The sequence below is a fragment of the Lissotriton helveticus genome, chromosome 1_2, assembly GCF_964261635.1.
Source record: "Lissotriton helveticus chromosome 1_2, aLisHel1.1, whole genome shotgun sequence".
NCBI classification, from domain to species: Eukaryota; Metazoa; Chordata; class Amphibia; order Caudata; family Salamandridae; genus Lissotriton; species Lissotriton helveticus.
Window position 1 is genome coordinate 12,675,807 of NC_136058.1, and position 15,198 is coordinate 12,691,004.

General features: G+C 42.1%; 1 protein-coding gene across 4 annotated transcripts in view; it reads right to left on the reverse strand.

The window, feature by feature from the left end:
- NTNG1 (netrin G1) overlaps positions 1–15,198 on the reverse strand; it is a 909,002-nt gene that overhangs the window by 586,791 nt on the left and 307,013 nt on the right. The gene's annotated exons all lie outside the window — the stretch shown is intronic.

The window sequence follows — 15,198 nt, forward strand, 5'->3', positions numbered from 1 at the left end:
TCAACAGACTCAAAATTAAAGTTTGCATGAAAGTAGAAATGAGATGTCCCTTTAAAAGCATTCATAGCAAAGAACATGGAACCATGATACCTGAAAAAAGTAGGAAAACATATCTCACATCAGTCAAGAATGATCTTCTCCATTCTTCGCAAACGGTGTTCCGTCCTGGCCACAGTATCGAAGCCACTCTCTTGCCAGTCGTAGAGGATGTTATAATTTACTTGGACGAGTGTGGAAGAGCAACTGTTATTCAGTACTGTATTTGATACTTTATCTCGTGCAATTGTTTTGCAGAGATTATGGAGATAAGGGGTAACCGAATTGGCTTTGAAGTGGTTATCCTCTTTTTTGGAAGATTGGAGCTTACAGGTGTACAGCGAACCTTTTTACTCAAAGTCTCTTTCTCTCAAATGTGGGGTGCCGCAGGGCTCCTTTTTCAATTTTTATGTTTTCCCACTTCCAGAGATTTTTCAATCTTATATACTCTCACTCGTTTTGTATGCTGATGACATCCAGATTGTTATTTCCTTAGCCCCAGAAAAAACTTTCAAATCCTCTCAACTTAAACCTTATCTGATGGAAGTAACAAAATCAATGGCCTCATGCTGTTGAAACTTATTGGAAAAAATGTATTTCATGGGGGGTGGTAATTACTTAAATTGTTGGTACCTGACTGCTGGCCACAGTCCCTAGTTAGCCAGCCTCAGTACATGCCTCAGTGCCTCAGTATGTGAGATACAGGTATGGAAACTAAAAGCCAGCTGCTTTGGCATTTTGAGAATGCTTAGAAAGATTTTAGAAATTCTACAAAATCCTGTCTACAAGACCATTGTCCAGACTTTAGTACTCTCTCATCTGGACTATGGGAATTAATTTTCGGGGATGTTCGCAATTTGTATTAAATAGATTGCGGGTGGTGCAAAATGCTGCAGTGCATCTTCTAATAATGATATCTAAACTTCAATCTGTATCAGGATCCCTGGTCATCCTGCCCTAGCAACCTATATAGCAGAAGATTTAACTTAAAATTCTTTGTGTTGCCCCTTGAGCTTATCTGAACAAGCATTTGCAATGCAATAGGCATCGCATTTGCGAGAGATTGAAATGTTGGCATTGTAAATGACAATGCCTTTTAGTTATGTGTTGGTTTTTAAAACAGATAAATAAAAGGCATTGTTGTTTACAATGCCAATAGCTTAAACTCTCGCAAATGTGAGTCCTATTGCATTGCAAATGCTTGTTTGTAACGTATTTACTTTATTGTTGCCTGCGCCCCTTACTTCAGATGACCTACTTCTAATGTGAAAGAGTGGAACGGGGCGCTTTTACTAAGAAAAGCATTTAATTGTTAAGTTGAGAAACACATTTTTTTTGTAAAAGCACTCCATGCCGTGCTTTCACTTTAATGGCGGCCATGTCCCTTTCTTAGACGCGGCTCGTCTTAAGAAAGGTGTGCATGAGTCATTAAAGTGAAAGCACGGTATGGGGTGCTTTCACATCAACAAAAATAATTTGTGGAACAGCATAACGCATGCAGAAGTGCTGCACTGCACAAAAGTAAAGAAAGGCGAGTGGTTGAGAAAGCAACTAATACAAGAACCTTAAAAAATGATAAAGCGCTGCGACCAGCTGTGAAGCGGGAGGGAACATTTTTTTTAAAGATAAAGTGCAGCATCCATGATTGGACACTGCACTGGCAGGAAAACAGGAAGAGTTAGGGAGAGCCTGTCGTGCCTGCAACAGCAGCGAGAGTAAAGACCTTAAAGAAAATAGTGCTCATAGACTGAAGATAAAACAGACCGTGTAACAACACAAGTAAAATGTCCAGACTTCATGGGAGGTTACAAGTGCAGACAAGGCGGTACTAAAGAGGGACTACTAAGCCTATTCATGAATCAAAAGCAACCATTTAGAAAGGACAGTAACAGAAGCCAATTGAAAAGATAAGCTGAAAATGAGCGGAGCTTCAAGTCCATACCTGAATATAGCATGCCTCGCAGAGCAGGGCATGTGCTGCCCAGGCTCAACCTAAAAAGGACCCTAATCTTTCACAGCACCTGAAACGAGCCCATAATCCAACAAGAACTTTAAGATCCTCAATTTCTCATCAGTAATTCCTATGGTGCCGAAATCCAGGAGTGGAGGGTGATCAATTTTTTACCTGATTTTCAATTTGTGGAGTTCTCTGCCCACTAGGCTATAGAGGGCTAGAGATGAGCTCAAGTTTGAGGAGCATCTCAAGACCTTGCTATTTGCATAACTTGGTGAGTTCTGTGCCTGAATTTTTCCCAGCGATGGGAGCCCCGATTCAGGTAGCCATGCGTTTTGGAAGTCCCACAGAATAGAAACAAGTACTGAATTACAGCTAGAGGAATAACTCTTCTGGAACTCAATTTAATATTGTTGAGTTATATACCCATTTTAATTTCTCGGCACAAATATAATTTGAATTCAGCTGAAAGTTCCTTAAAGTGAACACTAGAAGAAGACCTTCTAATGGTGTGTTTTTTAAGAAATGTATTTTCGTTCACTTCTACTTAAATATATAGGCATATACAATGTTACGCTAGGACATCCTGACATTCAAATGGTTATTTAAAATAGGCCTCACCAAATATATTGCATTTTTAATGCAGAGTCTCTAAAGGCAATTCATTGACAATTCTAGCTGGATCTTGTAATCTTACTGATTATTGAAATAAATCATGCCTTCAAATCAACTCAATAAATTGTTTAAGGTGATTATGTTGGACCATCAGTCATTTAGATTTAGTGCCAGCTTTGCCAAACTCTAAAAAACGTCTGATGTTTGCGGAGAATCGCACAGTTCTAAATCAAATATCTAGCTTGGGATTTTGAACCCGGGTACACAGGTTCAAAGTCTGCAGTTTAGCCTCTAGACCACATCTTCACAATAACATATGTAAAATAACTTTTTTTAAACATTTGCTTCACAAGATGTGAGTTTGGAGGGTTTAGTTTTATGCATATCTGCACCGTTAACCATTCAAAGAGGAGGCAGCATCTAAATTGAAACTGTGCTGGGATTGATTGTTTGGACCTGGCCATAATAGTCCATCTGACATTCGATGCCATCAGATGAGGCCTGCTAACACATGTGAAGTCAGCCGGCTTCACTCTGGATTAAATGTTTGTAAACAGTCCATTGATAGTAGGTGGTGTATTTTTCATTTGAAGCCAATTTGGAGTGAAGTGGCCTGATTGTAACTCTTTTCCATATGGTCCTAACCCTAAGCCATACTATGCATTGGTACCAGTATGTACTGAGCGTAAAGTCATACTGTTATTGAAGGCATCCAGAGAAAGCCATTTGTTGCGTTGGTTTTTACTTTGGCCGTGTCCCATGCATTTGCATGAAACCTTCCAAAAACAATGTCTACTTTTACTATTGGCAAGCCAGAATTAAGGTATATGTGGGCGTATGTCCAGTCGGTATGGGGGATTGGCCCCACAGTTTGGCATCAGGCCTTGCCATATGACAGACCAATGGCTGTTGGGAATGGCGATAGGCTGTGCAATGTGGGTAGTCGGGGCAAAGGGTCTTAGTGTGGTGCACCGCCAAAGACCATGCCCTATATGCAATACCACAAGCCACAGCCAAAGGTTGTGCCTGATGATTCTGGATGGTAGGAAAAATTCTAGAAAAGCCTGGAAAACATACTGTTAAGGATAAAAATGTCTGCAAATCCTGCAGCACTGAGCATATGAATTAAAACAAACACCAGGCCATTCTGAAGTCGTAGAGCTCGGACATTGCTGATTTGGAGTATGGATGTCCCATTTTCATTTGCCCTCATGCAGCTTTGGGCGAATATAGAACCTTCAGCTACTCATTATATGTATTGATCTTCCCAGAATGATACTTTTTGTGATTTATCTAAGATCTTTAAAGCCTGGCTCTCCGTTGCTACATTGGTCATCCAATTGTGTTGTTTTTCTACTCTTCTAATGTTTTTGTTAATATTGTGAAACTTAGTTGGGTCTCTCCGGCTATCGCACCGTTATGTGTTTTATTTTTTTCACATACGTTTACATACTATATTTGTCCAAATCGTGTGTTGTTGTTTCATTGTGTTGCATAAGTAGTTTCGTCTGCCCTTCACTTTTAAAGGGAAGCCTCAGACCTTTCTTCTTCAAGGTAGGTCGCAGGCGATACTTGGATATGCTTTCCATCTCTTTTGGTTCTCAGCCGACGGATTTGACAGCGGTTTGAGATATTGAACTTTATTAAGCCTGCGCCATCCTCTCTTTGGCAGAGCTGAGACAAATACTCATTTATGTAATGCAAAACAAATAAATATGAGGACGGTGGTTACTGGACAGAAACGTGCCTGGAATTGTGACGTTTACTTTCCATCATTAAGTTGATGGCGTAAATTACAGGCCAAATCATTCTTCTTTTACAAAGGTTTTTTAAACAAATAAAACATTTTTTTTAAACAAATAAAAAAAAAATTCCAAATTATATTCTCTTTTGATATGTACGCTTTTGAAAGAAGTCGTCATAAATGTCAGGTCATTTATTGATCTATACTTTTGATTCTCTTAGAATGAATACATTGTAAGTGCACTGTTTCTGATTTGAGGCACTGCCATTAAAATAACGATGCCAAAGATTGGCAATTTGGCCCCTTGGACCCGGGCAAACAAGGCTGGCCAAAGTCACCCACTATTTGAGAGAACACATTTTGGTCTTGTGTGAAACTTACCTCGAGAGGCGTCAAAGTGCATTTCATACATAAACATTAGCCTAGCACAACAACAACGGACTATGGCAGCATAAACATTCCTATAACAGCACGAAGAGCATTAGGGACATTAAACATCAGCAAAGCGTCAAAATGAAAAGCAGGCAGACTGACATCAATATTCACATCATCTTGAAGCAGCCATCTTGGGTCCCACAGGCCCACAGCGCTAGTCCCTGGCACGCTATCCTGCTACGTATTCCCAAACATCAGGGTAGGAAAATGGAATAATGACTGTAAAAGCCTGCTTGAAGAGATGAGTTTTTAAATACTTGCTACATATGGCCAGTGAGCATCACGCTGCAAACTCGCAGTGCTTATGGAAAGATGTAAGTACGCAGTTTTAGCATTCGTTACGGAAATCTTGCCACCATCAAAACAACAGCTTAAATTGAATATTGGTGCCAGTAACCAAAGCCATGGCCTATTCCTGCCAGTTTGCTGAATAATGTTAGAGAAATTGGCATTCTAATGAACACCAAGGCAGACTCTTGTTTACAGTTATTCTAGTGCCCACAAGCGAAGTGCGGATAAAATCTGATTCGTTTTTATCCCCTCAGCATTGATGCAACAGAGGAGGAGGCGTGAGATGACTTGGTGGGGTGGCATGCAGTTGTTGGGCTATTCACTTGAGGAAGGGAAGATCAGAGGGTCTACCAGGCATAAGAGGTTCTACCAGGCATAAGAGGTTCTACCAGGCATTAGAGGGTCTCCTAAATTGCAAACTTCTGTGGTTGCATCCTCTTGTCTGATATACTCCTGCGAGTGATCTTTGCATCAAGTCAGTTGCACAGCAGGAAAGTGGTGGTGGAACGAATGGATGTAGTAATTTTGTGGACTGTTTTCATTGCAGTGACTGGCTATTTTATTGCTTATATACAGGTGTTTGTTTCTTAATTCGTTTTTTCAGTAAATTGCTGGTGGTATATAATTCTTGCATTGGATAATAAACTGTGCTCCTTCATCCTTGTACATAGTTCAATTGGACATTTGGATACTGTTTTACTCGTTGTCGAGTTTACCACTGGTTGGATCACTTTAGGTAGTAATTAAATGTAATGACTGTGCAACTATAGCATTGCTTGTTCAGCTGGAATGTTTTGGTCGTATGAGTAGTAACCCTATAGCTTTCTCAGGATGAAATGTTTAGACTAGTAGTTCCATTCCAGAGATATCCAAATTCATTGAGCATTCATTGACCTGTGTGTCTTATGTCACGCAGTACATCAAAATACGTACAAGGACAGATAGAATAGGCATTTTGTGGGCGAATGCCATCCACATTAGTCTCATAGAGCGAATTTGGCATCCACAATGTGGTCTGTGTGTTTGTGAAACTCATTTTTTCTTACATAATCTACACATTCTGTATAAAATATCCTAAAACTATAACTAAATCTGTTTAATCTACCACCACTCTCATGGTTGTATTTCTAGTAGACACAATGAACATATGGTGTATTTCCAGTTAACGGGAAGTACTGTGAAAAATGAGTTGATCTGTTCCACTTATGTAGGGATTGCTGGTCTGTGGTAGACTGATAGAACCTGCTGGGGTATTTAATTTGTGAGATCTCGAATGCTAGGAATTTAAGAAATCCCTACAACATAGTTAGCCTTTGGCTACTGTGTAGATTTACAGTTACCTGGTCTGCAATAAAATCTTTGTGGACTTGGTTCCAGTGTAAAAAGCCCCTGATAACGTTATTTGAGAAGATGAAAGTCATTGGGAACTGCCATGAATATTTCTGGAAGAAAACCACCGAAGACCTTTTGCCTTCCAATGAAGACTCTTAATCTGTGGGAGATTTGACTGTTTTGTGGGGGAAATGATCATATTTGTAGACCTTGGAAGACTGGCTTGAATCAGAAGAACATATTCAAAAATGTTGCAACGTTGTTGGATAACTGCATATCCATTTGCCACTCAAACCCTTTTGAACTCCATAAAAAGTATTGAGCAAGATCTTGCACAAACTCAAGCTGACCTTGTAGAACCATTGGCAGGCACCACCTGTAAAGCTGTTCTGATAGAGCATCTACAGCACCCAAAAAGTCTCTGTCTCATCATGTAGTTTGTAGCTCACCAGTGTGTGCTTTTGAGTTGGCCTTGTTGGCACCTTGTCTTACTGTGAATATTTAGTATTATATGTCTACATCTGTCTGAAGGCTCACACGAAAAGCACATGAACCCCTTGTTCAATGTTCTTATTCAGCCTCTTATAAGGTAATTCTCATGATTTTTAAAAAGCGCATTTTGACTAAATCCAAATATGGAAAGTCTAATTGAGAAGCATTATCATCTTCAGGCCAGTGTGGTTTTTCATCTAGATGTGCGTTCACACTGCTAATTTGCACAATATAAATTAAACCTCCTGAATACAGTCAGGTGTGTTTTTGTCTGTAAGAAAACTGTCAATTACATTAACATAGCATTGCCAGGGAAAAATGTGAGGATTTAATCTGAGCAAATTACTATCAGAGAACTACACTAATTTGCAGAGGCAAACAATACATTTCTCCTTCTTCCCAAACTTTGATGCCAGGGTGCATACATTTTTCTTCATTGATCATTCTGCACATCGTAATAAGGGCCATAAAAAGGTGAGACTGTACAGTATTCCAGCTGTCGAACTTCATAAACCATGCTCAGCTGTCTAGCTTACTCCAGTTGTGTTGGAGTCTAGCAAGGCAATATGTCTCCTACATTGCTGATATAATCACCTTCTTAGCAGATCAACAACAAAATGGAGATCTTGGGGGCAGAATCCTCTCCACTCAACACCTTTATAAGGTGGACATCATTAAACTTCCCCTACTGTCTACTCCTAACTAGATCACCCATCAACTGTATTTGCCCTCTTTAAGGACAAAACGACAATGCCCTGGCCTCATTGTGCATGCCGCCATACTGTCCCTCCATGCCTAGCATTGTTAGACCAGATAAACGACCTTCAACTCTCACATAGTTGTTAGGGCTGGTATCGCGATCTGCTGTGTTTAGGCTTCTGGCCATTTCTACTCTGTGTCTCTGTGGCAGAAGAGGTTGGTGATAACGTTGTTTCTTGCTTCTGCCATTGGGCATTAGTGGCCTCCCGTGAGTGTTTTTGGTTCTTTAAACGTTAGCTTTTATCAAACCATTGTTCCTAGGGCCATTTATTTGGCTTAACTTTAAAAAAAAATCACATCTCCAGTTCCCCTTATTCGATTTTGAAAATTGTTTTGTATTATAGCTTAATTGTTTTTCTACTTTTTTTTAACTATATTGGCTTGGGAGCGTATCTGTTTGTGTTTCTGACTACCATATTGTGTTGGTTTTACTTCAATACTTAACAGCCATTCCTCTGGCGAAATACCCGGGAACTAATTTCTCAGGGGATTGAACCGCCAGTGGTTAATTAGGGCCAGGATTTTCCATTGAAACTAAGCTTTAACCTAGCAGGATATTGATATATTATGTTGGCGAAAACCCACCTCCCAAGGTAATAATCTAACATTTTACACATTCCATTTTCTGTTGAATTTTGGTGGTGGTGGTTGAGTGGCTGGATGGTATTTGCCTCTTACCCCATGCAGTACATTTACTTCCCTGAATTGTCACAATGTTTGAAGTGCCATGAATTGCATGCTCAATAACAGTTTTATAAAAAGGCACAGTACTTTTAAGGGGTATATTGGTGGACCTGGCCATAGATGCAAAAGACTGCAGACCTCCTACAACGTTACACTTTCAGGGATAAGACTATAATTTCTTGCAACATGATCGAATCTGAGCTGGGCAAGGAATCCCTTAAACAGGGCAGGCTCGAACTGACGTGTGGATTCTCCATGATGTGAACAACTTTCCAAAGATGGCAGCAACATTTGGGATGGGATTCAACTGTTTTGGGGAGACATCTGCTAGAAGCGGTAAAAGATCACTTGTGAAATTGTCAGTGAGGTAATTTCATAAATAAAATCAGATTACTATCTTGCTATATTACTTGTTATAATACTTGTGTTATTATTACTTGTAAAATATGCACTATTATATTCAACCTTCCTTTGTAATTCTTTGCACACTCATTCTAGAACAATCTCTTCAGTTGCCTTCTGTATCTACAGCCATTGATTAATGTGAGATCTGGTTAGTACACGCAGGTTTTGGTCATCTTGTTCTCTGAGAAACTGTAGCCTTATTCGGGCCTGAGTCTAACATTGCCCAGGAAATACATTACTGCAGTAATGAATCTTCTCTGGGGGTTTTTTACCTTTCTATTTGCAGGCCTGCGTTCAGGAATATGGAATAAGTGTGTATGCGGTTTGACTGCCAATTAAATCAGCGTGCTTTACCATTTGCAGATATGTAAAGGATGGAACGATGAGGAAATACTGCCCAAAAATTCCACCAGGTTACACCTAATGGAAATTTGGAGGACGTAAATTGCGGGGTATGAGCAAAAGTATCGCAGACAACAAAACAACAATTCTGGGCAGACTCTGTTTGCACCCGATTTTTGAAAGTCATAATGCAGGCCTTGCATGCCCTCTGGAAATAGGTAACACAAAAATCGGAAAACTATATGTTGCACAAGTGAAATAGTTCCCGTTTCTTGATATTACTGACCGAAAATTAGCAAGACCAGGAATTATGTCTAACAGAACTATGAATAGGAAAGCCTGAAATGTAGTGTGGTTTTGTTTTTTCCACTGCTCCCCTGTGACTATGCTAATAATAAGTGACTGTATTTCACCAAAGTCTATTCTGTGAAAGATCATTAACTTATTCCACAAGCACTGTAGATTAAGTTTTTCATTTAACATCAGCCTTTCAGTAAAGGAAAACCAGCCGAGCGATTTCTCCTCTTGCTGTCAGTTTCTCGAATATGGCTGGCTTTATTTATGGAGGAGCCAACCTATGCAGGCACCAGGACCATCTTCCATCAGCAGTTAATTAAGGGAACGCCATCGTTTAATACAGTTAATGCTACTCGAAGCCCTTTAATGTCCCTTCCATTAGTGATATTATTGTAGTAATGCCCTGTAAATTAAAATGAGATCAAGACATAGAGTGGCTCTCTTTAATTAAGGCCCTGGCAGATCACACTTGTCTATTACTCACTGGAGAAAAGCTCCCTGATTCACGCCGCCAGACTGGCCATAATTTAGGGCCAGTTTATGTGGAATATTAGGTTTGCTGAGTGATGTGAATCCGCTGCGGCGGGTGGGAAGAGCTGATGACAGGTGAACGCTGACCTTTCCTCGTAATCTGAATAAACACTCCATAAAACATGCCAAATGAACTGAGCTTCCTGCAAGGAGTGGAAGTGCTAAATAAACGCGAAGTGGAAAAGAGATGCGCTCTCCCCGGGGGAAGGGAAACCATAACAGATTGCTCTGTTGAGGGCGTCCAGGAACTGCGATGAAAGTGACAGATTGCGCATGCGCAAAACGTCCATTTTGTGGTAAAGAATTGGAACAATGCACCAAGCCACCAAAGTCCCAGATATTTTTCACAAGTAAGATCGTGACTTAATTGAAAAGGCACCTCTAGATTAGTAGATTTTAGTTATTTCTATAGCGCACTGTTTGTAATTACCATAGCCTTGTAGTAGGGCCGAATTTAATGCAGTGAAACTGGTGCGGCTGCACTGGCCGCTGACCTGAGGAGGGGGGGCTGACCTGACGCTGTGTTTAGCAATAACGTAAGATTGTAAAACACCTGAGGCAGAGTTCCTTCTGTGTCCAGTTATCAAGCAGCATTAAAAATGTCAAGATAACTTGTGATTAATGTTCCTGCTAGAGAGAGCGATCAGAGTTTCCTCTAGTGCTAGTTTTGCCATAAGTTAGCACAGAGGGTTAATATGCATACTGTGCTGATTGCAAATCTGTATTTTATGTGGATATCTGAACGGATTAGTAAAGTCAGCCTTTACCAGTGCTTTAAAACAAATGAAATGCATGTAAGAGAGGGGCTATGGAGAGATGAGGGCACTTTTGCTTGGAGGTCAGGACGGAATCCGAGCAAGTGGTCATGGGGGGGGGGGGGTGCTAAAAACGATTGTTACACCGGGTGCCACCAGCGCTAAAGCCAGCCCTGCCTTGTAGCACTGCTGACGGCCTGGTGTTGCCGACCGCACCTGTCCAACGTTACTTTACAGACTAGCTTGGCGGGTGTCACATTAATATGAAAAAGACCCTCTACAGTCATTTTGGATATTTTAAAGGAGATTTGAAAGCATTGGGCTGTAGGTGTCAGAGAATATTTACTGGGTAGGTATTACTGATTTTTCTGTGTTTCGTAGGTGAGTAACATGCCGTTAGCCCAATTGTCAGACGTAATCTGAGCTTGATATTTAAAAAAATGCCACAATATGAGTTTTTCTTAAAGCAATAACCAATTTGTTAAACAGGCACATAAACAACTGATTCCAACATAAACACATAAACAACTGTTTCCAGAACAAAAACGTTGGCACCACAGGGTTAAAATGTGTTGTTTCCGCCCATTTTACACAGAAATGTCGGCGGCTGGGATGTCTGTTTGAACTTCATCCTCTGAGAGGACACAAGATGTGTTCTTTGGTCAACAAGTAAAGTAACTTTGAGGAGCCTTACATAAGGACAAAGGATGTGCTTTACTTCTGTCCAAAATAATGACTGGAAAATGTGTACTTCATTTTCAAGTTCACCATGGAGGACTGACTGGGGTAAGGTTACACACTAATACGCGTCAGGATTTCGCTGTTGATTCTGTGCAAGAAGTTGAAACATTGACAACATGACATGATCCATTCGTTATCTTACCAGTGACAAATAGCACTTGTAGACTGGCAGGGTGACACAACTGGACCAGCACTGTTTGCAGGCATGTCCCTGTGACAGGAACCAATGATTGATGGCTGATTATTGCCGGTTTTTCAGTTACTAGGGACAAAAGCTTGAACATATGGTTGAGTATGAACCTGCATGCCACAAGAATGGTGGAAATTAATTACTCTGTCAGCTCCCTTGAAAGACCCACACACATATTTCTCAGTTTAATCCACAACAAAGAAATTTACCTCCATTCTGAGAGAATGCATGAAACCTCCTGGGAGAACGCGCTCACAGCAGAGAGTTTCACAGGCTGACGAAGCGCACAATGCATTGAACTCAAGGAAATCCGCAACTTCTACTGTATTCACGGGCATTGCTTCAAGGGGGTGTTCGGGATGTTACATCCCTCAAATTAATATATTTTCTGATAAATAGTTGGGACCAGGTGCTTTCAGTTAGGTATTGTGCCTTGTCCATTGGATTCTAGCAGGAATGCTTACATACACACAGACAAAAACGCACTTACTCTCGGATTTGAAATTCCTCAAAAATATTTGTTATTGTACAAAATATTGTATTTTCTCTATTAGTACTACTACCAATTCACATTCCTCGCCCTTTCCACTGCCCCTTAAACATCTGTTATGTGTCCTGCTTGTGGTATAAAGTAGTTAAACATTATATACCACCCTGATTGTCAGAAAACCTGAAGCTCAGCCTTCCCAATCTTACTGGCCAAGCCACGCCCCTGACTGTATAGATCTAAAAACCTGATTCAGCCACAACACCGACTCTCAGTTCAACTAACTTTACAATAGTAAATATTCTTCCATACACAAACTTCAGATTTTAAAAATTAGTTTACATGGGTCATCGTGAATACTTGAGACAATACTAAACAAGTAGTGTACTCTGCGCAAACTGAGGAGTTGGTGCATTTTTTAACTGTGTGGTATGCTTTATTAGTCTTTATTAGTATTCAAGAGGCAGAAGGCTCTGCCAGTAATATGAAATGTCTAGCTGATGACGCTCAACTGTCTGAACATTCTTTATGGGGCATGCCTTTTATGTAGGCTGACCAGTTAACTCCATGTCATAACAAAGTTTCCGGTCATGAGCTTTTATGTGACAGCCTAAAGCACTCTAAGGGCCTGATTACGATGACGAGCGGACATCGCTGCGGTCTCGGGACCGACCAACCTTCGGGTTGGCAAACCCGACACGCCATTACAATTCGACCGCACATGGTGTGGTGGCATACTCCTATATCTCTATGGGAGCTTATGCTGAGGCCGTAAACCATGTCTGAACTGGGGTGGCAGAGTGGGCTAAAGAACGGTGATGGATTAAACCCAGATCTTTTGACTGGGTGTGAGTGTTTGATTGATTCAGATGCTCCGTCCATCGCCACCCCATTTTGTACCGCTTTTGGCCGCCATAAGTGTGGCAGGGTATGCTCAGACGTGAGTCCCTTGCTCACTTTGCCACTGGATTCAAGCAAGCCGGGCTGAAGACGGCTGGAATGCCAGAAACCGGTCCTCGGAAGCTTGTTTCCGGTCCAGGGAAGACATGGCTTGGCAGTTCGGGCTGGACTGTTCCCATGAGGCACAGGGTCAGACTGATTTGCATATGGCCATGTCTGAACTGGAGTGGCAGAGTGGGCTAAAGAACGGTGATGGATTAAACCCAGATCTTTTGACTGGGTGTGAGTGTTTGATTGATTCAGATGCTCCGTCCATCGCCACCCCCTTTTGTACCGCTTTTGGCCACCATAAGTGTGGCAGGGTATGCTCAGACGTGAGTCCCTTGCTCACTTTGCCACTGGATTCAAGCAAGCCGGGCTGAAGACGGCTGGAATGCCAGAAACCGGTCCTCGGAAGCTTGTTTCCAGTCCAGGGAAGACATGGCTTGGCAGTTCAGGCTGGACTGTTCCCATGAGGCACAGGGTCAGACTGATTTGCATATGGCCATGTCTGAACTGGGGTGGCAGAGTGGGCTAAAGAACGGTGATGGATTAAACCCAGATCTTTTGACTGGGTGTGAGTGTTTGATTGATTCAGATGCTCCGTCCATCGCCACCCCCTTTTGTACCGCTTTTGGCCGCCATAAGTGTGGCAGGGTATGCTCAGACGTGAGTCCCTTGCTCACTTTGCCACTGGATTCAAGCAAGCCGGGCTGAAGACGGCTGGAATGCCAGAAACCGGTCCTCGGAAGCTTGTTTCCGGTCCAGGGAAGACATGGCTTGGCAGTTCGGGCTGGACTGTTCCCATGAGGCACAGGGTCAGACTGATTTGCATATGGCCATGTCTGAACTGGGGTGGCAGAGTGGGCTAAAGAACGGTGATGGATTAAACCCAGATCTTTTGACTGGGTGTGAGTGTTTGATTGATTCAGATGCTCCGTCCATCGCCACCCCCTTTTGTACCGCTTTTGGCCGCCATAAGTGTGGCAGGGTATGCTCAGACGTGAGTCCCTTGCTCACTTTGCCACTGGATTCAAGCAAGCCGGGTTGAAGACGGCTGGAATGCCAGAAACCGGTCCTCGGAAGCTTGTTTCCGGTCCAGGGAAGACATGGCTTGGCAGTTCGGGCTGGACTGTTCCCATGAGGCACAGGGTCAGACTGATTTGCATATGGCCATGTCTGAACTGGGGTGGCAGAGTGGGCTAAAGAACGGTGATGGATTAAACCCAGATCTTTTGACTGGGTGTGAGTGTTTGATTGATTCAGGTGCTCCGTCCATCGCCACCCCCTTTTGTACCGCTGTAAACCAGCCATATCTCAAGCTCCCATGGAGAAATGGGAGTTTGTGTTAATCCCTAGACCACAGCACTGTGTGGTAGGCACCACACGGTACAGGAATTCACAGGGGGCACCATGGGTGCCCCTTGGCCCCCAACCAGCGGTCGCATGGAGAAGGGGGCCCTGTTAGGGGCCCTCAAAGTCACTTTCCAACAGGCTTTCCATGTCAGAGAGCCTGACATGGAAAGCCTGTCAGAAATCAACATCATAATCTCAATTGCGGAAAGGCCATATTAAATACCATTATGTTGCGTCCTCCGACTGGCCGACGGGCTCCTTGAGCACATCGGAATCCAGCCTGAATGACCGGCCAGTTTCACCTCCAACCGCCTACATTGTTTTTAGGAATTCGGAACTGAAATCGGAGATGTCGGTCGGAAATCTTCTGATCGCCGGTCGGAGGATTTCCGACCAATTTCCTAATAGGCCCCTTGGTATTGAATTCTTGGTTTGCATGCATTGACCAAATTACACTAGAACACCTGATAGCAATTATTTACAGGTGAAAAGTCTAGGACTTCAAAACAGTGTCCTGATGACACAAGTGAGATGGTCAACCTAGCTATGTGTATGTGAGGGAGGTCCATGTGCCCTCAAACAGTCTTCTCGTACTAAGGACAAACTATTGGAAAGAGCTTTCAGAGTGAGGTGCAGAATGAAGAGGCACCGGTACAAACAAAGGGGATTGATTCTGTTAAGGAATAGTCAGAGGCTGGAATCAATAATCATGAATACAATGAACAAATTACCTCTGACACCATAGATACAAAAAACAATTCTTTTCCCAAACGATTTTTTAATTAACGTTGGGTTGTACGTATCACATTATTA